Raw genomic sequence first — 23840 nt, 5'->3', positions numbered from 1 at the left:
AATTTTGCCAATCTGTCAGGGGGAGGAAAATACCTTAAACTCTGTCTAGTATTAATTTGCATTTTTATTACCGTGAGTGAAGTCGGACATCTATTTTTCCCCCTTACTTAAGAACCATATCTGTTTTCTCTTTTGTGAATGCCCTGTTCATCTCTCTGTGAACTTTTTAATTGGATAAATGATCTTTCTTTAACTGATTTGTAGATACTCTTTATGTATGTGGGAGATTAGCCCTTTATGTTTTAAGTTGCAAGTATTTTTGCCTAGTTGTCATTTGGCTTTTACTTGACTTATTTTTTTTTCCCCAGAAAAATTGTTTTGATTCTTATAGAGTGGATTTTATTAATCTTTTGTGTCAATTAGAAAGACTTTAAACACTTGAGGTTATAAAATAGTTCTCTCAAATTTTTCTGTACTCATTTTACTTGTAAATATTGACTCTATTTGAAATTTCAGGTTCCCTTTTAAGCCCTTTCAAGCAAATATGTCCTTGGGGTAAGGTTGCTAGATTTAGCAAACAAAAATACAAATTCCCCATTAAACTTGAATTTCAAGTAAACAGCGCATCATTTTTTTTTTTTAGTACAATATTGGGAGCTTTACTTACAGCAAGTAATGATTAATTTTTTATGTAAAATTTAAATTTAATTGGGAATTCTGTATTTTATCTGGCAACCCTAGGTTGGGAGCCACCAGCCTTTCTGCTTAAACACTCAGTTTGGACTGTGCTAGGGCCCTACTACTCTTCCTCCTTTGCTGTTCAGAAGTTTAATGGTGTTATACAATATCTGCATCCATGTCTTACAGGCTCTGAAGTTTATGCACACAATCAGTATTAGACAAATTGAAATTAGTTCATTTATTTATCAATGAATTAATGTCCGGTTCTCCTCTCACATTCTGTCCAATGTGTGCTATAAGAAAATCATTTCCAGGAGCAGAAAGAAACTATGTGGTGGCATAGAGAATTAGTCTTATCCGTTTTGTTCTAATAAAAAAATTGACTTCCTAAGAATATTTGGTTATCAAAATAATTGTCTCAATTATCATTTCAAGAGGTTAGAGGCTAGAGTTTCAGATTTATATAACTGTTAATTTTTTATAGGAGTTTAAATAATAACATTTAAAAATTATAAGTATATTCTCTTCGATTAAATAGGACAAAACCAAATTTAATGTCTCTTTTTTTACTGCTTTTGAAAACATACACTCAGGAGTCTTATAACTCTTAGTACTTCCATTATGCTTAACAAGGTGCAATGTTGAGATAGCGCTCCCCTTTCTCAAAAAAACTGCAGTACAAATCACAGCCATCATGATAAATAGAGACCATGATGTTGAAGCAGCAAGGTCCCAGTTACGTTCCAACCAGTGGCGGAGAGTATACTCACCTCTATCTAATTTACTTGATTGCATCTCATTAATCGACTCATTCATTCAACAAATATTTCTTGAGTACCTACTAACCTGCGCTGGGTGCTAGAGCTGGCTCCCACTGGCTGGTTGAAAAGCCTGTTGTTAAATCTTGAGGAGCGCTGTGAACCTTGTAATTGGCAATGGTGAGTATTTTTATACATAGAAATTGGCAAACGGTGCAAGTCAGGGTTTTCTTGGTTGCTTCTTTTCTCCTCCATTGTCCCATTTATTTAAATGAAGAGCTGATTTTGAACACTGACCACCACATCACTAGATTTACAGAGATGCCCCTCAACTGAATCATCCTGCCTGCCTGTCTGCTACAACACAAGTGCCCCACAACACCAATATAACTCGCTTTTCATGAAAAATGGCTTCTTAAAATGTTACGAAAGATTAAGATTATTATAAGATATTATAGTTGACACGTTATTGGTTGTGAAACCCAAAGTGAAACTTAAACAAATAAACCTTTACTATGTTAAAAAAAAATCATTTGTTTATATTTTGCTGTGTTAGATGGGATTAATAACAGCACCTTCCTTGTAGGGTTGTTTGGGGATTAAACGAATTTTCTTTGTAGCATATTTGGAAGGTAAGTGAGAAACCGAAGCTGTATCTCTCAGCTCCATTAACAAGTTAAACTGACCTCTTTAATTTAAAAAGATCCATATAGGATGTTAGCTCTAGAATCTTAACTCCTTGGAGCCAAAAGAAATACTATACTTGCTCCTTTTTGCCATCTGATAATAGTAGGCTTTTTATTTAAAAACCTTACTTTTTTCCCCTCTTAGTTCTTTCCTTAGCTTTTCTACATGAGTTAGCGACTCTGAGCACGCCACACATGATTATGGTTCCTTTATTCTATAAGAAGAGCATAAAAGGAAGAGGGGAACCAGACAACTTCTGATGGGCTACTAATCCTGAGACTTTGAAATCCAGAGTCTTACCTCTGGCAGAATCGCTCAGTCTTTACAGAGATAAAGAATATACTTTATTCTTGATTCTGTTAACCTGTTTTTATATAGCAGAGGTTTTTTTCCTCCCTAGTGAGGGTAATTTTTCACAGGTATAGGCATTTTGTTAAATTTATGCCTAAGTAGTTGTTGTAATTTTTCTTCTTGGAAATATTGTAAAGGTATTGTTTGATAATTTTATTTTCAAGTTGTTCATTGCTGATGTGGGGGGAAGCTTGCCATAATCACTTATTAGTTCCAAGAGTTTTTTTTTTTGGTAAACTATTTGGAGTTTTCTACACTAGCAAGTCTGTCATCTGCAAATAAAAAGTTTTATTTGCTTCTTTCTAACCAGTATACCTTTTATTTATTTTTCTTGTCTTATTACACTTGAACTTCAAGTATGAGTGATGAAAAAAGATGTTTGTCTTATTACCAGTCTTAGGGAGAAAGTACCCTGTTTCTCATCATTAAGTATGATATTAGCTGTAGGTTCTTTGTGTATCTTTATTTATTTATTTTTTTAGGTTATGAAAGTTCTCCTATAGTTCTCATTTTCTGAGATGCACAGAATGTAAACAGTTTGTTTTAATCTAATCTATTGAGATATTTTACTTCCAGGGCAGGGGTGGTTTGGAAGTGGTGGAGGGAAAGGACATTCTACCCTTGATTCCTGTGACGACTTGTCCTGAGTCAGCTCTCTGCCACTTTCATCCTCTATCCCTTGTCATAAAACCAGGGATCTCTAGTAGCCGCATTTGGGAAAGAGGCAGCATGAGGTGCAATGATGAACTTGCTTTTAAATCTAAATCTGTCACTTCTTATTTGTGTGACCTTGGATGAATAGTAGAACCTCATTTCTAAAGTATGGGACATAATTACTTTATAGGGCTGTGAAGATAGTACTCCACAAATTTAGGTTTTAAGACTTAAATTCTTGGAAGGTAGGCTCCATGCCAGTTTATTTTCGTGTTGCCTAAATAGTCACAAGAGCACAGTAAATGCTTAACATGTATCTAATTATTACACATTTTCCAAGATCTTTTTATTTGCCCTTGGGCTGTGTGTGTGGGGTGCTAAATATTGGGTGTTACTGCATTGGCTGTTACAGTGAGGCTCTACAAATTTAGAAAAATTACCCAAACTCCCTAATAAATGATTGGATTGTTTGGATGTCAAAGTGAGATGACCCAGGTATAGCACTCTGCAAGATATTGACTCGTACAAAATGCTCAATAGATGTTATTTTTATTTGGATAGGACCTTCATTAGGGAACTAGAGAACTAGAGAGGAAAAACTATAAGGGTTTTGGTTTATTTCTTTGTAGTTGTATTTGGTGTCTCCTTGAGGGAACTTTCTTATTTGCTCATGGGGGATAATAGAGGGCCAGAGTTAAGGGAAAATGTGGCAGGAAGCTGACCGCTGGCCCAAATTTCCATTTATGCCAATTCACAAATTTTTTTCTTTTCCTGTCCACTAGGTGACACTGTTTACTCATCTATGCTACTCCATTTAGATCTTTCCACAAATGTTAAGTCAAAAGTCGCATGTTTAGTTTGGGGTATTGTGGTGAATGAGGGAAACGGTGTATGTATTGGGAAAGGGAGTATATATGAACTGCCAGTGACCAATCTTTGAGGTGCAATTAGGGACCAGTTGTCACGGCTATGTGACTTTTTGGGCTAGTTTCAATTTATTTTTTAAAACCAATTTTAAGAGCAACATGCAATTAGTTTCTACTTCTATCCAAGGAATGAAGGAAAATATGAATTGCTCCCCCCCCCCCCTTTCAAGCTTTCATCAAATCAAAAGATAAAATAAATGTTGCGGCTTTGAATTTAGAGTTGAGTAGCTGCTCTTAAATGTATATGTTTCCTTCTCTTCGATGATAACTAATGAGGGCACAGGCCATTAGTAAGCAGTTGAAGCAATTTCTAGGCTAAGCTTAAGTCAAGCCTTCCAATCTAATAAAAATTAGTCGCTGCTGAGAAGAAACCAAATGCAGTGTGTTGTTCATTTGGATGTGTAGTTTGCAGGCCCACACTGCCCCCTCTCCCAACCTACCCCCACCCTTGTCTTCTAGGTCAGTTGTGATCCCATTTCTGCATTACTGTATTGCTACATACTCACAGGAAGTGGTCATTTATCTGGATACCACCCAATTGAAACTTGCGATGATGCCAGAATGGCACATGTAACTTTTGGATAGAAAAAAGTTCAAAATCAATTTCTGCCCTTGCATTTCCATGCTGTGAGCCAGGGGAAGACTGTCAACCATATCAATCCAAAGGATCAAGATGTCAAAGATTTCATCCATTTGCCTCGGAGTTTGAGGTCTGTCTTTTCTATTTATCATCACCTCTTCATTGTCCATCATAACTTTAGAATTAACTTGTTTATGCCGCTCGTTATGCCTGTTTATGCTGCTTGTTTATAGCTTAGCTTTTGGGTTTTTTTTTTTTGTCCTCAGAAGTAACACAACTAAAATCCCCTAACAAATATTTCCCAGTTCACCATTTTCCTAAAGCTTTCCTGGCCTCCCTTACTAATGAGCTCTAATTTTCTTTGCTCTTCTGTGTGTCTACTAGCATGCACCACCTTGAGTTGGTGTGTAATAAACAACTAAATATAGTCACAGTTTTGGCAGCTATCTTTTGGAAGACTGTCACAAGGCCTCCTAAAACAGGAATTAAGCCGATTTAAAATGAACAGGCAAACTCTCTTGCGCTTGGGAACAGAGGACGCTTTCATATGTTGTGAGCAGTCGTTGCCACATCTTCTCTGTGTTTATGCTCTGCTTTATTTAAGTAACGGTAATAACTTTAATGATTGTTAGCAAAGCACTGTTAAATGTTCAGTACCTCTCTCTGAAATAGGGCTTCTTCCAGAAAATTCTTTACGTGAAACCAATGCTGTGTAATTGGCAGTTGTGTAAAGAGGTTTGGGGAGCAGCACAGAGAGCAGCAGCCTCTGCGAGCTACACAGAACAGTCGTGGCCAAAACATGCATTTTATTCCTTGTTTGGGTGTAGAGCACCCATGACATCTGGGATTGCTCACTCATCTCCAGCTTGCATGGTCCTCTGAGGAAGTAATGGGAGAGAGAAGGGGGACAGAGAGAGAAATTCAGGGCTGGCTTCAGTACATTTGAATTCTCACTGACAGGCCATTCTCCTAAGGAGTGAATACTAATTACGTTGAGTATGTCAAATCACGTCACGTAATTGTAAATCAACAAATGTTCCCAGGTGCTAGGTGGAGGCTACCAAGCCCATTTCATTTAGGATGCAACCTGAATTTAAATCCAGGACTCTAGAGAGGGATAGGCTTTGTGAGTTTATTTAATTTTATGACATGTGCCTTGTACCTTCAGTTCTACCTTGACATAAAGGCTGCAGGCTTTAACATAACGCTTTCGTTTGGAGAGTTAATATGCTATTAATGATGGCTGTAGTACTTTCTAGGGATGTGAGGATAAACAGATTGTTTTGAGAGACATGAATTGTTGTGCTTTTCTCAGGGAAAATGAGAAACAGATCATGGTGCTTGGCTGGTGATGTTCTCATCAAAAATGCCTGCAGGTCTTTACCAAACTCTAGGTAGGTGCTTGTGTACTGTTTATGGGTGAAAATAGAACAGTGCTGCTTCCCAGAGGAAGATTTGAGCTTACATGTTACATTTGAGCACTATATGCCCTCAATGATCTGTTTTAGCTTTTAGAAGAAAGTTTTCCTTTTTGTTGACAGATTGATATTCCTCAAGCACCCTTGCTCTTCAAATTTTTGGTGGTTTGCCTGTGTTTACTGAATAATGCTGAAACTCGGGGTGGGGGGTGGAGGGGGGTGGGCAAAGCCTTCCGCCATATAGTCGTGCCTTTCCCAGTCTTCATGCTCACATCTCTCCTCTGTCTCACACACTGACAAAATGGGATTCTGGATTTCACCCACCCACTCTTCGATGAGGCCTGTCACTCTTCCTAGATGCTCTCAGGGATGCTCCCCACTAAAATTCATCTTTTACCATTTGAATCTTGTGTACCACTAAAGGACCAGTTTAAATACCACCTTCTTCAAGAAGGTTTCCTTGATTCTCCTTTGCCTTGAGGCAGAGGTAGTTTTTCATTTTTCAGACCATCGTACCCCTTTTATGATTCTTGCATCCTGATTTGCTTGGTAGGTGCTTGTGTATGCAGCATCTTTCCTACAAGCTTCCAGGCACTGGGGGTTAGATAATCTGAGTCTGCCTCAGTGACTTGCACAGCATTGTGTATACAGTATGTGGTCATGAATAACATAAAACATATACGTGGTCTTGCTGGACTAATTTTAATAGCTGTGTCTAAGATCTGATAATATAAAAATAATAGCATCAAAAATAAAGTAATTAGAAGTATATTTCTTTACATAGGTTTTGCTTCAGTGATCTTTTCCAAACAATTACCTTCCTTCAGATGTGTTTGACACATAGTGGGTGCCCAGTCAACCAGCTCAGAGCTACTTGAATGCAGCATCACAGCAAATGAGGTTCCACAATGAGGCAGAGAAAGTTTTTAATCAGACTGTTTTGAATTTGTGAACTGGAGAACCATTTTTCCAGGTTTACACAGAAACCGGAAGGCTTAAAGGGCAGAAGGAATCATTTCCATTCTTGATGCACATGAATCTGTGGACTGTTGACAGTAAAGAATGAGAAACATGCACTGATACTAACACTTATTGAGCACTTACTGTATGCCAAGCACTCTGCTCATCAGTTTACATGTTATTTCATTTGGCCTTCTAGTAATTATTATTTCTGTTTTATAGATAACAGAACTGAGTCTTAGAAAAGTTAAGTAAGTTGTTTGAGTACACATACCTAGTAAGTGGCAGAACTAGGATTTGAACCCAGATTGACTGACTACAGTACATGTACCATTTGGTCTCTGTGCAAAGTTATGTTCTTCCAGGAGAGAACATAGTACAGTATCACTTGGGCAGTGTGAAAAATAGAATTTTTCATTCAGTCTAGTCCTTTTCTTCTTAGCGCCCCCATTTTACAGGTGAATGAACTGAGGCCCAGTGAGGTAAATGACTTATTCAGTATCACAGAGCTAATGAGATCTGGGATTCGACCACAGATACCTGTAGAAGAGGGTGTGTTATCACACAAATTTGGATGTACATGAATCTAGCTAGGTTCCCTTAATCATAAGCTCTGTGTGCAGTGAAAGCCAGAAGCAGCTCAGTGGACGCTAGATGGTATTAGTGCTGTCTGCTTTATAAAGGTCTGACTACCCCTATTTTCACTTATTGGCTAATCCAGTAGTACTCATCTCAGTTTGGCATCTACATGACTTATTTACTTTAATATTTATGAATCTCTGACCAAGGCAACCAAGGGTGCCAAAGTTGTTCATTCATGCACCAGACACCAAGACATTCCTTCTGCTGTGGTTGAATGTACCCTCTTATACGACAGCCAACGCGTGAAGAGCTGGCTGTGTTTCGGTTGAGTGTGCAGCTGCCCTTGTGATGTCATTTGGAAGCCTCTGTGCTTCTCAGGTACCATAGAGCACTCAAACAGCCACGATACTTAGGGTAAGAGACCTAAACATGCTGAGATTGTGGAAACAAAACAAAATAAGTGAATAGTGATGATGACGACACCACCATCACCACAACCCAACAGAGCATTTGGAATCAGAAATCTAGAGGACTGGTAGCAAAGAGTCAAGACTTAAGGGTGAGTGCTGCTTCCTTCGCAGTTGAACAGGAGATGGTCCTATTGGTGCTCTACCAGAGAGGTTATAAGTGCTCAGATTTCCAGATGTTGAGATGAGCTCTGAAATCAAAAATAACTCTGCCTCTGTCTATTGAGTGATCATAGAATAGCTACTCAGTCTGTTTGGACCTCAGTTTCTTAATCTGTAAAATGATATATATCTTACAAGGCTGCCATGGTAATTAGGTTAAATTGGATAATGTATCTGAAAGCCCTTTGTAACTACAGCCCTAGACACACCTCTGTTCTCCATTAATGACCCCTGATGCATTAGGAGGTCCACATTAACATGAAAATGTGCATTCTGGGAGATGAAACAAATTTAGTTATTTTTATATCCATATTATCTTTAAAAATTTTGGTTTATGATGAAGGATGACTATGGGTAAATTGGGGCATTTCTTTGGTTGGGGTGGGTGAGAAGCAGGAGAAGAATGAAAATTTAGAAGCCAGAGCCTCATCTAAGAGAGGGTTTCAATAGCCAATGGGTTGAGGATAGAGGCGAAGAGGAAGGGATCAATCAGAACAAACATTTCTCATAGCACTAGTTGGCCCAGGGCTGCCTTTTTGCAAGTGTCTGAGTTACCTCATGTGGTCTTTCTCAGTCACTGGGCTTTCAAGCTCCTAACATCAGAATTACTGTGGTGACCCTGCTACTTATAAATTTTGTAGTTATCATATCATAGAGTCTGATAGTCCAGTAGCAGGAACACTGGGGAAAGATGGAAATGAGTTTTAATAAACCTCTGTATCTGCCAGTTGTGTTTCACATACATACCTGTGACCTCTGTTTGGAGAGGTAAAGTTAGGTTAAATCTTACATTATCGATTTCAGAGAGAAGCAGTCCTCAATTTTTCAGGGTGATTTTACCCTTATGTATAGAAAAATTCTCAATATCAGACAGAAACAAATTTTAGGTAATAGTAATCATTATAGTATTTGCCCTGTATATTATTACCTTTTTTTTTTTTTTTTTTTTTTTGCCAAAGTATCAAGTCAGGGATGATAAAATCTTAGCAGGATAACTTAAAGTATTTTCCATCCTATACATCTTTGAACCATCCTAAGTAAAAATGAAATTCTCCTGTCTCTAAGAGGAGATTCCCAGAGTCCCCTGAAATCTCACTTCAATATTTTGCTGGTCTCTCCACTGCATATATCTAGTCCCATTGTAATTTATTTTTCCATAATCAAAGATGGAGACTAGCTTATTGCCACACTTCTGTGGATGATGCTTTGTGTCATATTCATATTTGCATTCCCATTGCTTACCACCATCCTTGGCATAAGGCAGGGGTTCCCTGGGCTATAGACCAGTACTGATCCAAGGCCAGTTAGGAACTGGGGTGCAAAGGAGGACGTGAGCAGCAGGCGAGAGAAGCTTCATCTGTATTTGCAGCCGCTCCCCAGCGCTAGCATCACCTCCTCAGCTTCACCTCAGATCATCGGTCATTAGATTCTCATAGGAGCACTGGTCCCTGGGGCCAAAAAGATTGTGGACCACTGGCATAAGACACGTAATTAGTTAGTACTGTTGAATGAATGAATGAAGAAGTTGCATGAACGAGTGAACAGTTCTTGCTTCTGATTTACTCTATAGGTGTGTCTCCTTTATGGTCAGAATAATTCTAGTTATTTAATGTTTTATGAGGAATCTGTTTTCTTTTGAACATCTGACTTTAGGTTGGCTCTTTACTCAATCCTCGCTAAGTTTTTCTTTGGTTTGAAGCCCAGAATTGGAGATCAGCAAAGCTATCAGGTAGAAATGCTAAAACTCGTCCTCATTTATAGAACAGATTTTTAAAAGCTTCAGTTTTTAGGACTATGTGTCTATAGTTGACTTAGAGGCTTGTGAGAGGCTTTGGGCCTTGAAATGTTAGAGTTGAAGGGATCACAGACAGTATTGTTTAAATGTATGTTATGTTTTTGGTTTGTTGTTTTGTTATGATGTAATGATGACAATGTAGTTAAGGCAAAAGTTTTTATCTCTTAGAAATATTTAAATATTTACAGATGAAATGTTATGATGTCTAGGGTTTGCTTTAAAAAATGTCAGCAGGAAAGAATGGGGGGAAATTAAGGCAGTATACATAAACAAGATATATGAATAATTTTTGAAGCTGAGTTAATTACAGTATTCTCTCTACTTTTGTGAGTAATTTTTTTTTTTAATGATACAAAGTTAATACAAATGTATGTAGACAAACCTACTTTTTCTAGATGAGAAACCAAGGCCCAGCGAGATGAGAAGACATGCCTAATATCACAAAGCTAGATAATGGAGAACTTGAACTAGAAGGCTCTCTCTCACTCAAATGCTCTTTCTAGTATACTATGTTATTAGTTCAGCTTGTTTTGTACTCTCTGTAGACTTTATTCATATCATCTTCATCCTGCTAACTTTGACATGCAAATACTATTTATGATTCTAGTCTCCTTCCAACCTAACTTAGTTTTATTGTCCCTATGATTTTAATAAGTACAAAGATTCCTCACTCCAGGTAACAATCAAAAGAGAAGACAGTGTTGTTAAAACTCTTTGTTTTATAGCATTCTTAGGGACTAAAGTAAAACATTAATAGAGAGCAAAATAGAAAAACATATGTGCAAGGAATTTCAACTGATGAACAGTCACTAAACCTATTTAAATTTTCAAGCAAGAAATTGTACACTACAACAGAATCTAAATAATACTCCAGAAGTAATTACTAATTTAAGTGTGTAATAAAATGATAAAATGCTTTGATAGGGCTCTGGCCTGGAGAGTCTCTGTGATACATCCAGGCGTTTGGCAGTCATCCAAAGCCCAGAGTGGCTTCAAGTTTGGAGTACCTATCTCATCAAAAGCCAAGACCACCTCAGGAATGCACTTGCGTCCAGCATACTTGGGGTTACATGGTTTTATCCATGTTCCTCTTGAAAAAGAAAGAGCAAACATATCTTCATTTGGGGGAAAGTAATAGGGGATTTGGTCTAAAGAAGAGAGTGAATGAAGAATTGTCAGTGTGTAGGGGTGAGAGCAAAGGGAAGGAGGAAATTGTTGGGGAGTTAAATCATTCAGTTGTAGCCTTAAGAGAAATACCATGAAATGGTAAACGGCAAATTGTTAGAGTGGTATATATAGCCCACAATAAAAGTTTGATACTAAGAAACCTAAGTCAGGTAACTTGCTCTGGGTGAGGAGACATGTTTCAGGGACAGCCTACCCAGGAGGTTATCCTCCTGTTCAGGACCAGGGGAAACTGCATGTGAGATGGCTCTGCAAACAAGTAAGTGCCATAAAGAATTGGAGGCGCTAAGAGGGAATTTCTAAACAAATGTGGAATTTAGATAGCACCTTGAATAGTTACAAAACATTTTTGGATTAGGTTTAAGACATTTTCTTTAACTATAACTGTACATCACAGGGAAGACATAGGTGTTTTGTCCATTTTTTCCTTGTCAGAAATAATCCTCCTTGCTCACAAGACACACGTCATCAGCATAAAATTTTCTTTCCCCATTGTATTTTTGATTGTATCTTCCAATTCCCGAGGCGATATAAAACTTTTAAAGAGGTTAATGTTAACTATGGATTTCAATTTTAAACAAGCTTCTCAGTGAGAACCAGTTAGACATGAAAGCATACTTCTAAGTAAATTCTGTATTCATTTAAAGTTTAGGAAAAAAATAAAAACAAACTCTGTTCCACCCCCACCCAGCATGTGACTCCAGGTCACCACCCTTGGAACATTGTGCTTTGAGCTTTTGACTGGATTTGCTTCTGAGGTTAAGAGAAGTGTGTGGCAGATGTTGGGAGGCAGTTGGGGATGGGGGTGGGGTGCAGGGATGAAGGGGCTGCCAGATGTTGAGCGGGAGGGTGGAGTGTGAGGATAAAAGCCTGCCAGATGTCTGCAGTGTAGTGTTGGGGCACCTGCTTTCCATGATCTTCAGAAGATGATGATTTATATCACATCAGTAGGATCTCATAAAGGTTCTACTCCTTCCCAATAAATACTGAATCCGGGATTTATGTAACTGTTTTCTGCATGGTTTCTTACTTTCCATTGTGTCTTTTTAAAAATTCAAGTCGAAGGTTATATGAATGGAAATATACAATCAACCAATATACTCATTTGTAAATAAAAGAGGGTGGGGGGGCTTTCCATTTAAATCTGTTGTTCTAAATTAGAAAGACAATCACCTTTTATTTTCTATTTATTTTATATTTCCAATAAGGAATGATTTGCTCTTCTCTCTTCCCCACAATGAATTTAATAGATTTATTCATCAAGTTTTCTAAATTTAGACACCAAACTGATGTTTTTCTCCCACTGCTTAATTTTATTCTTAGCAGCACTTACATAAAGCCAGGCAGTGAAAGATACGGCAAAATTACTAACTTGCTGTGACCTGGAATGCACTGATAGAATAAAATAACAATAATGAAGATTGATGTACCAGAGAGACTTAATACCAACCGCCCCTAAGGAAATCTGTTTTATGCTTACAGTTTTCCCCACAGTGCTTTTGGCTACATGTTTCCTGTGGTTTTTAGGAGTCTTAAGTTTTCCTTGTGATGCCTGGAATAGGCTCAATTCTTAGGCTAATAGATGGGCCACACAAAAGAAAATATGTGGGTCTTATCATTTCCTTGGATTTTAGGAAACTTTAGTGTTTTCTAGGGCTAGATTTGATTACAAGAGGTAAAATTCCTCACTGATCGTGTTTGAAAGGCTCAGAAATAATGGTATTTGGGGACTTGGAGAGACTGGGAAGGACGAAAGAGAAGCTGCATTTGTCCCAGTGGCCTCTCTGTCTTCAGAAAGCCGAGGCTTGCATTCGCCATGGATAATGGTGAGCTGTGTTGATCATTGTTCCTCTAGACTGCAGTGACGTGAACGCATTTAGTAAATGATTACTGAGCACCTCGTAGGTGCCATGCTGCTAAGTTCTGGGAATATGTGATGAAAGAAGTCCCTTCCTTCTTGGAACTCCCTGCGTATAGGAACAATGGACATTGAACAGGTAGTTGCTCAAATGGTTATTCACAATGTGTGCCATGAAAAAATATAATAGTGGGGATTTGGTATATTTCATCAGATAACCACGGAATGAATTGCTTTATGACTTGGCAAATAGGTCCATTTAGGATCACCAGATAGACTATCCACTTGGTTGAGTGAGTCAGCATTCATTGTGATGGTGTGCAAGCATTTTGTTAGTTGGTACTTTCTAAAGTTCTTCTGGGGACAATCCCAGAGTTGGAACTTGTCTTCACATCCAGGCTCTGTTTTAAAATAAAACTTTTTAGATTTATAGAAAAATTGTGAAGAGAGTATGGAGAGTTCCCATATGCTTCACACCCAGTTTCCCTTGAGAGATTACATTAGTATGGTACATTTGCAACAATTAATTGCAAACTGTGAACCAGTATTGATACATTACTATTAATTGAAGTTCATCTTTTTATTCAGATTTCTTTGGTTTTTATCTAATGTTCTTTCTGTGTTAGAATCCTACCCAGAATACCACATTACATTTATTCATCAGGTCTCTTTAGTTCTTTGGTTGTGACAATTTCTCAGACTGCCCTTGTTTTGATGACCTTGACAGTTTGGGGGAATACTGGTCGGCATTTGTAGGATGTCCTACTAGTGGAATTTGTTTGATGTTTTTCTTGTAATTAGATGGGATTATAGGTTTGTAGGAAGAGGACTATAGAGATGAAGTATTATTCTCATCACGTCATATCAAGGGTATATATTATCAGTATGATATCACTGTTGATGTTAACCTTGACCACTTGTCTGAGATAGTGTTTATTAGGTTTCTCCATGAAAGGTTACTCTTTTCTCCCTTTTCCATAATGAACTCTTTGGAAGGACGTTACCATGTGAAACCTGCACTCAAGGAGTGGGGAGTTATATGCTACCTCCTTGAGGGTGGGGTATCCACATAAACTATTTGGCAGCTTTTTGCATGGGAAATTCATATATTCTCTTCATTTATTTCTTTATTCAGTCATTTACTTATATTAGTATAGACTCATGGACATTTATTTTATACTTTGGATTATAATCCAATATTTATTTTTGTTGCTGAAATTGCTCTAGCTTTGGACTCTTGCATCCCTTAGACTCACCATATCATTGTGTGTGTATGTGTTTTCTTTTTGTAAATTTTTTGAGTGCTCCATTACTTTCTGGCACCAAAAGATGTTCTAGGCTTATTTTATATATTTCCTGTTACAGTCCTAGATTCAGCCATTTTTCCAAGGAGCCTTGGTGTCTTTCATTGGGAAATGGTATTAGAAACCAAGACTTGTCTCTATGCCTCTGGTTGGTTTTTCAGACTGTTAATTACTTTCGAAATGGTGATCAAACAGGAATGTGGGGTGGAGAAGGAAGTCTGAACTTCAGAGTCAGGACTTTTATCTGTTTCCCATATTTCCCTCTTACTAACAGCAGGGCCCTGGACAAAAAATTTAACCTCTCAGGATGTCACCTTTCTCATCAGTAAAATGGGTATAATATTACTTACCCTGAAGGGTGGTTGTGAGAATTAGAAAAAAGTATTTATAATGGGTCTGGAATGTAGCATCTGTTTAAAAAGTCATTTTTATGGAGTGGTAGGTCCATATGGGTGTCACCACCACAGAGTTGGCTAAACACCAAGGAAAATAAGTGTTTAATTTTTCTAATTGTATAAATAAAACCATATTATACATGAAGGAAATAAAAAAGAGGATGTTTTACTTATAGTCCTACTACCCTAACACATGTTCCTTTTTAGTCCCTGTCATTATGTATTTATTTAAAAAATATTTCTATCATGTTGTATATAATAAGAGAAATAATGTTTTACCATAGTATATATAGTAATACTAAAAGAGCAGAACTTATTGAGTGCTTGTCTTGTGCTCAACAGTTTACATGGATTATTACAGTCTCCATTTTGTAGCTAAGGAAACTGAGGTACAGAGGGTTTAATTAAGCACCTTCTCAGAGGGCACACGGCCAAACAGAAGGGAAGACAGGATTTGAACCAAGGTTTGTCTGCTGCCAGAGTTTGAAACCCTTAACTATTATATTGTATTTTCTCTGTTATACAGCTACCCACCCCCACAGTCACATGTACACATACATGTGTATTCATTTCTTTATGCAACATATACTGAGGGTCTGGTATTGGATGATGTTGGTAATAAAAAATGAATTGTTTATAGTTATTTTTTTTTTAAGATGCTAAGGCTTTCATAGGAGTTATCATGCACAAATGACTGCAATGCAATTCTTTGTGTAATAAACTCCATCGGAGCTATATAGATTATGGCATTTGGAAAAAAAATGCTTACATCTGCCCCATGACACCAGGGAGAATTTGATGGAGGAGGTCACATTTGAACTGGGACTTAAAGGAGGGGCCAGATTTAAATATGTAGGTTTGTGGATTTTAAAGGCATTTCAGCCAAATGCGATAATGAAAAAAAAAAAAATAAAGCTGTAGAAGCTTGTGGTAGATTAGATCATTGAACGGCAGTTATTTATTTCATCATGCAAACTTTTTGAGGTGGAGCATACTCCTTTACTCTCAGTGTCTTTGGGCTTTGCCTTGTGACTTTCTTGGGCCATTGGAATGTAGATAGAAGTGACTCCAGGCCTTAAAAGAGGCATGATGAGTTTCCACTAGCCCTCTTGGAACTACTTACCTCTGCCATGAGAAAAACATGTCTCAGGTAGCTGTTGCTCCTTCAACTTGGGACCCAGAATGAAGACTTATGGAAGCAGACCAGAAAATGACTTGGTTTGAGTCCAGACTGGCCCAGATGAGCCCAGCTGAGACCTGTGAGTGTAAAATAAATGTCAGTTGTTATGAAACCCTGAGATTTTGGGGGTTGTTTGTTATGTAGCATAATCTCAGAAAATATCTGCTTAATACAAGGCCAGAAAGGATAGGCCAAATTAGAAGAGAAGGCAATTTTCCAGTTTGACTGAAGACTATACATGCATGCCTACACTTCTAAATAGAGAAGAATTTTAACTTAAGACATGAAAATAATGAGTAAAACAATTCAGACTTTGTTGGATTTTGGCTGCCAAAAAATGGCCAACATGATTTTTTACAGGTCTCTTATGTAGGATTTATGAAAAATCTACAATGTTATGTATTTGGACTAAAAGCACAGACTTTCTCAGGTATTTTCCCTTCTTGCTCCCTTTGTGGGATCCCAGAACATACCAAGTAAATATTAGGGACATGAGTCTTTCCTCAAAGGAAGTTTAATATCAAAGCAAGATATATGTGTATATGTATATGTGTGTGTGTATATATATGCATACACACACATATGTATATATACAGAAAATACAAGGGGAGTTTTTGTAAACAAGAAAGCAGCAAGATTTAAGGTAAAGAAGGACTCTGAATCATTTTAGCTTAATGACATAAAGGAGATATGCTAGCAAGATGTTAATCATGGCAGTATGATGGGTGTGATTAATTCATAAATACCCTTTCCTGAGGCAGGTAATTACCAAGGGTCTTCTATTCTTTCTACCTTTCCACCTTCAGAGTCCAGGAACATAAATGCTTATTGCTGTTGACTGACAAGCCACCTGGATGCTTAGCCCAAGGAGACCCTGGTGGGAGGAAACAGAATGTTTTAAAAACAAAAAAGATGTGAAGAGAAAAGTTTGAGTGGATGGGCGGCTCTGTAGGGAAGGACCACAAGGAGATGGCTTTTTGGGAAAGCCCTAGAGTATAGAACTAAAACTTATCATGCTGGGCTAGGGCATGGGTGCGATAGACGAGAGAGGCCTTCCTTTAATTCCCGTCACTCAGGTTGGAAGATGTTGCACCAACTTCACATAAAAGACTGTGTTTCCTCCGGGTTTTGTTGTGTTTTGCTGTTGGTAAGACCATATAGTTGTGAACGATGTGGCCCGCCCCTACTCACAAGTCACCTGTGTATCATCATGCTAAAAGACCTTGGCCTTCAGGACATGCCCTTGTATTGTGTGTCTCCTTTATGAGGTCTACTTGTACCATTACTTTTCAGCTAATGAATTCTGCATCATGAATAAAATTTCTAACCTTAACTTCCCTATGGCTTAAAGATGAGGGAAAATTTGCTCTCTGGTACATACTTCTGAGGTGCTGTTAGCACTGCCTCAGACTCCAGTGAATCAACCCTTACCCTTTCCAGGAGAAATGTAGGGTCCTCCAGCTGGGTTCTGACTGAGCACTGCTGTGACCCTCACACTGGTGTGACACAGGGACTACGGCCCTCAACCAGCTCCATAGGGAGCCTTGCCACTTAAAGAACTACAAAATATATTTCACCAACATTTGTTGAACACTTGCATTGTGGTAGGCATAGCAAGGGACACAAAAACCAATAAGACGTGGTTCTCTCCTCCATGGGGGTTTGTAATGTAGTGGAGAAATAGAGAGCAACACAGAAGCAACACAAGGATGTGGGAGGCTGAGTGGAAGGACAAGTTTGAGCACAGGCCAAATGCAGAACCACCCAGACTCTAGGTTCCAACTTGGAACATAGTGTAATGGAAATCCTATCCTGGCCACATGAAAACCAGAAGGAGGCCTGATGGAGGGGACTGATTTAAAACATTTTCCTAGCAGGGTGGTCAAAGCTGAGGTAGCTCATACTGTTTTGGGGACAGAAGAACACACCCAATTAGATAAAAGGTCCTTTTTTTTTTTTTTTAAAGCCTCACTTCAGCATCTGTTCTTCCTAGCTTCCTATTTTTTGTTTCACCTCCCAGAAGCACTGTCTAGGAGGCTCCTAGAGCATTCTTTGCCTGTGGGATGAGGTGGTATGATACTAGTGGGCCTCAGATCAGAACCAAGTGGATTTGTATTTTTAGCGACAAAGCTGCAGCAGTCGCCATAAGCTGGCTTCACTTTGGACTGACTAGAAGTGAAGATGGCTCCCTTTTTCTGTGTGGAAGTTAGACTTTTTTCAGCTTCAGTGAACCCTCATGGAGATCATCTTGGGGATCCAGTAGCAAAACACCACTTGATAATAGTTAATTCATTTTTTTCTTAAGTGGAAGTATCTTGGAAGACAGACCTGGGAACTAGGCTTATAGGCTGGGAAAACAGACAGGGATTTGTGCAGCAGCTGTTTCTAATGTGCTTGGAGACTACATATGTATGATGTAAAGAACACATTGCAGTCAGTGAGTTCATAAAATATGCATATGAGTGTGGTAAGAACATGACAGTGAAAATGGTGCTGCCAACACAATGGAAACACTGTGTTATGCTGGCTCAACCATGCGGCTTCATGTATCAGACCATGGCAGCCAGGCTGTGTTCTTTAGAGTTGAGATTTGTTGAGGTCTAATGCTACAGTCCTCTTTTCCCTTGCATGATTAATATACAGCACTGATGGAATTGTTAGTGGTAACTTCTAACCTCTGGGGACTAGTTCAAAGACAACACAGTTAAGGACAAAATCCTCAAATACAGACCATATGCCATACTAGCAGAGGATAATGCTTTGAAGGCAAAGGTAAATGGTGTCATGATTAAAACTAGGTGAGGTAAGGAATCTCTTAAACTCGTTCAGTGCTCCTAAAAAATTACTTTTTATCTTAATAAACTTTTTTCTATGTTGAAATATTTTTAGATTTACAGAGAAGTCGCAAAGATAGTACAGTGTTCCCTTATGCCCCTCACCCAGTTTCAGTTTTCCCTAATGTTATGATCTTACAGTATCATGGTACGTTTGTCTAAAGAAAGAAACCAATATTGACCTGTTACTTTTAATATAATTCTAGATTTCATTTGGATTTTATCAGTTTTTTCATTAGTCTTTTTTTTTTTCTGTCCCAGGATCCAGTCTGGGATATTATATTTCACTTATTTGTCACATATTCTTATGCCTGGGACAGTTTCCCAGTCTTTCCTTGTTTTTTTTTTTTTTTTTTTTTTTTTTTTTCATGAGCTTCATAATTTTGAGGAATATTGGCTAGGTATTTTGTAGAATGTAAAAAAAAAACAAAAAGCGGTGATTTAAAATGAGGCCGGATCCTGTCTTCCTTTGAGACACTGCCTTCTGTGTTGGAAGGTCAGAGACGAAGCATGGTAGAGCCTGGAGGAGGGAAAGCATGGAGGAGAGTATGCGAGCCTCCTCTCGCCCTGATCTGCTAAGGGGGAAGGAGACCACCTGAGGACCATCAGCGGTCCAGCATATTTGAGGGCAGCTCCTGGAGTCAGTAGTCCAACCCACTGCACAGTAGAATCACTTGGGGAGCTTTGAAAAATACGGATGCCCAGACTTGCCTCAGACCAATTAAATCAGAATTCCTGGTGATGTGGCCAGGCATAGGTACTTTTCAATCGCATATCAGGTGATTTGAATGTGCATCCAAGATTAAGAACCCCAAACTTGTTTAGTAATAGAAGACATATTTATCTAAGTATGCTAGATGTAGCTATGGAAAAAGAGTAGACCTTAATATGCAATTGGTTAAGGATCTGGGGTTTGGGGTCCTGGAAGAGTCTCTTTATCATAGGTTTAATTGACAGTATTTTTCTATTTACTTACTTTTCTTAACTAGCTTACAAATCAAGTGCCAAGCAATAGATTTATTTCCTTAATAATCAGTCCGATGTAAGGCTAAAACAAGTGATGTATGGAACCCTTTTTCTTACTGAATATCCTGCGTTCAGTTGTCTAGTGACCAGAGCTGACCATTTAGAGGTGCAGTGTATTGTTCAGATAAAAACCATGAACTGGGAATTGGGAAACTAGGTTTCAGTCTTAGGGTTTTAAAAGCTATTTGACCATTGGCTGGTCAAGTCACAATTTCTCTGGAACTCAGGGAATCTCCTAATTCAAAAACAAAGAGTTTGAATTAAGTCACCTCTGAGATCTCCTCTGGCTCTACAATTCTTGATTCTTTTAAATCCCCATTTTTTACTAAACCTCACTCAAGCCACTTAATCTTGCCAAGCCTCCTTTCCCATGGGTTAAACAGAGATGGGAGAACCTCACCTCAGAAGGATGATGGGCACTGGTTGGGAGCATTCTTTTTCAAGTGCTGAACAATTCTAGCTGTAACGTTTTCTGAAAAGGTGGGTGATTCTTCCCTCCCTTGGAGACCATTTTATACACTGTATATCTTTCCCATACCACCTATGTGCCTCCCAAGTAAATATTTATGGATTGAGTAAATGGCATAATTTAAGGATACAACTTTAGTCAACATAGGAGTGGATTGCAAGTGGCTTCCCATTAGATTCACTTGAGGAGCTTTAAAAATCATGATACCCCAGACCAGATTGGAATCTCTGGGTATGGGATTCAGAGATCGATTTTTTTTGAAGTTCTCCAGGTCATTCCGGTGTACAGCCAAAACCGAGAGCACTGCCTTATGAGGGATAGTTTTTCTTGCTCAATGATATGGAGAAATAGAAAATGGCCCGAGTATTAAATGCTGACCAGCCTTGAAGGACATACATGCATTATATCTTGATTGTGCTCTTCATCTTCCATAACACTTAGCACTTGCACGTGGCAGGAACTCAATGTGAATTTTTTGAATGGGATGGAATTTTTAAATAGTCCCAGATTGCCATTTCTTCCCTTAGCCATTACACTATGTGATAGGATGTGAAAAGCAGGTAAAGTGAAGGGTTCTGACCCATGTTCTTTCTCTGCCATATTTTTATTTACAACATAGGTTCGTTTAAAAAAAAGAATCTGTATAATCGAATGAGTACAGTTGGAAAATGATTCTTCCTCTTCTGACCCTCTCACTCTGCATCTTCTTGCTGGTTTTGCTCCTCAGTCCTGCGGCCGATTGGAGCCTGAGCTTGAGAATGCGACAGGCTTTAGTGTGAATGCAGCAGCATTTTCAGTTGCTGGAGCTGAGTTACTGCGATGAGCCCAGCGCATGTCACCGCTTCAAGGTATGTCATCCACTGACCCTATGGCATCTGATTTGATCTCCTCACTCCCTTGGGTTCCCCATGCTTTAGTTATTCTCATATTAAAAACATATTTTTAAAAAGATTCTGAGATGCTCCTCTTATTATTAATACAGGTGCTTACTCAGTTCCAGATAAATACAGAACCCCCCTCCTTTTTTGAATGTGTTGTAGCTTTATATGAAGCTAATGGAGCAAGGCAATGCTCAAACGTCAAATTAAACTGCACAGCTCTGTAATCACTCAGACTGACATGGCATAAAAGGATAATTAGTAGTTCATTACATGGAACATTGTTTGTTCAGCTAAATTGATTTCTCAGCTGCCCATGTTTTCTGTTTACTTAGTAAGCGCTCCACTGCACATTTTTATTTGAGAGCTAGGAAATCCCTTTCCCTGAACTTTTTTTTTTTTTTTTATCAGTGCAGCTTTAAAATATAATTTGCTTGAGCTGGGTGAACCTCCAAATGACATACAGGTGTACGGTAACAATCACGCGTGTGGATTGATGCACGGAACATAAAACCGGCTGTGGTTAGAAACCTGCGAGACTCTACCTAAAGGCCAGAACATACCCAGTGGCTTTGTACCTAGAAATGCTTTTGTGGCTGTTTGCTTTTCAATTTGAGAGTGAACTCCCTTCTCAGAAAGGGAAGGAGTGAGAAAGAAATTGGAATGGACACCTAATCCCTTGCTGTTCAAAGTGGAAATTTTCCAACAAAGTTTTCTTAAACCCATCATGTTGCCCATTAATGGCCATATAAAGAAAACGACGGCTGTTTTAGGATTTTCTGCAATCCTACTCACCATTAGCGGGATTTAGAAAAAAGGCTAGATGCCGACTTCAGGACTTTTCTGAACTTGCTACCTTATAAAGATAACATGAATTTTCTATGTTGGTGTAGCATTGGTATCCATAGCACATGCCCCTTGGCTGTTTCCATGTCCTTTGCACTTCTGTCTGGGGAGCGAGGCATCTACACATGTTGTTGGACAACCATAGGCATTGGTGGTCTCTGACACCAATAGCATCTGCCTCCTAGCATGTAGTTTACCTGGGTTTTGCCATTGGCTTGCTTAGCTCTGCTTGACCAATAGGTTAACGCATTGAAATGACACTTTGGAGTTTTGACTGTCACAAAGAGAGAAGAGAAGCCAGTTCTGCAGCAAGTTCAAGCCTTGGCCACCTGATGAAATATAATTCCGGGCAGCATGTCAGGCTGATAGTTCTGTCACAAAGAAGTTTCCCCAAAGATTCTCACATTAACTAGGTTTTGTTTGTTTGCTGTTGAAATCAAACATTTACATCATCTGTATTAAATAGAGAATGGGAGTCATTGTGAGGAGAGGGTAGTCATTTTGAGGCTGTGCAAAGAAAAACTCAGCTTACCTTGGTTACGTATTCTTTCAAAATACATGTGTGCAGCTGGGGTTCACGCTAGTGGAACTAAAGACTATTAAATTCCACCACAAACAAGTTCTGTGTTTCTTTCCTTGGCCCATATATCATAAGGCTCATATATCATAAACACAACATATTGAGCAGGCGTCTCTCAGGTACCAATATTACTTGGAGGAAATAAAGTCCCCACAAATGAAATCCATAGATAATCCCAAGGCTTACTAGTGTGTTTTGATTTAATCTTCCTTAGCAACATCGTTAGGTGCTGGACTCACAGTTGAAGGCATACTCAGACGAAGAGAATCTGATTTTTGAAGAGAGCATGGACATATTATAGTTATCGTCTCAGTACACAAAGACCCAGCAGAAATCTTGAAATTCTGTTTCAAAGTTTTTGCCATCAAGAAAGTAATTTTGGGATCAAAATCCCAGGCAGGCCATTCTCTTGTAGGCTTTGAATATGGAAACCAGTCAGTGTAAAGATCTATGATTACCCCATAGGGAGTGGGACCTAGCTCTAGTTAAAACAATGATAATGAATATGCCTGTCATCAGCTGAAGCCCTACTATGTATCTGGCACTATCTATGTATTTGACATCTGCTACTGTGGTCCCATCCTTCTCAATTTTAATTATAGGCTTCCTTTTCCTTCTTGGAGCAGTTCTAGTACTCTAGGTTATTACTTTTTAAAAATTAATTAACTAATTAATTAATTTTATGGTGACATTGGTACAGCTAAGTTTTAGCTGTACACTTTAACAGTAAGGCATATATGTATTTATTTAAGGCAACTATACTATATAATACTACCCTTTATTCCTGAGTATTACCCACCACCTAGATGTTGGACTGGTTGCTTTGCCCACATGTTCTACCCTCTTATCATTCTGAAATCCTCCTGGCTCCTCTTGGCCAGGGCTTGAAACTTCTTCAGGCTGAGATCCTGCTTGCATGGTCAGGAACTCTGCCCTTTTGTCAGGCCTGGCTTCCAGCTCTTAATCTATCATCGCATTTGGAGCTAGTTTTCTCAGGCTCATTTCGCTCTTCCCTGTCTTGCTCTGTGTGGCTAAGAAAACTATGATGTCTCACCCCTGAGTCTATGGAGCTAAGTTACAACAGCTTTGCCCTCCATTTTCTCATTCGAGTCTCTTGGTTTTCTTCTGTGCTCCAAGCTTCTGAGACTCTGGACGTCTGCTTTCAGTCACTGCTTCTCACATATGATTGGTTTGTGAAGTTCTTGCTTTCTCCCTGATGCTGGCCTAAATCAGTAGGTCTTTCTTCATAGTCCTTCCTAGGGTTAGGTGCTTCCCACATTCTGGGGAAGCAAGGTGTCAGGAGGACAGTTTGAAGATAAACTCC

General features: G+C 38.7%; 1 protein-coding gene across 10 annotated transcripts in view; it reads left to right on the top strand.

Annotated features, from left to right (window-relative positions):
- The window catches only part of LOC107507009 (proteasome maturation protein-like), a 175245-nt gene that overhangs the window by 46501 nt on the left and 104904 nt on the right, over positions 1–23840 (top strand). For 8 of the 10 annotated variants that reach the window (XR_004950576.1, XR_004950577.1, XM_036219763.1 and 5 more), the window contains exons 1-2: positions 4624–4707; positions 20940–21060. The gene's annotated coding sequence lies outside the window, so the exon portion shown is untranslated. Of the gene's footprint in view, positions 1–4623; positions 4708–20939; positions 21061–23840 lie in introns of those variants that run through there. The other 2 variants (XM_036219758.1, XM_036219759.1) reach the window with 2 other exon arrangements.

This window comes from Rousettus aegyptiacus, unplaced genomic scaffold (genome assembly GCF_014176215.1).
Source record: "Rousettus aegyptiacus isolate mRouAeg1 unplaced genomic scaffold, mRouAeg1.p scaffold_m13_p_4, whole genome shotgun sequence".
NCBI lineage: Eukaryota > Metazoa > Chordata > Mammalia > Chiroptera > Pteropodidae > Rousettus > Rousettus aegyptiacus.
Note: the sequence above shows the minus strand (reverse complement) of the source record. Positions and strands in the feature narration are given on the sequence as shown.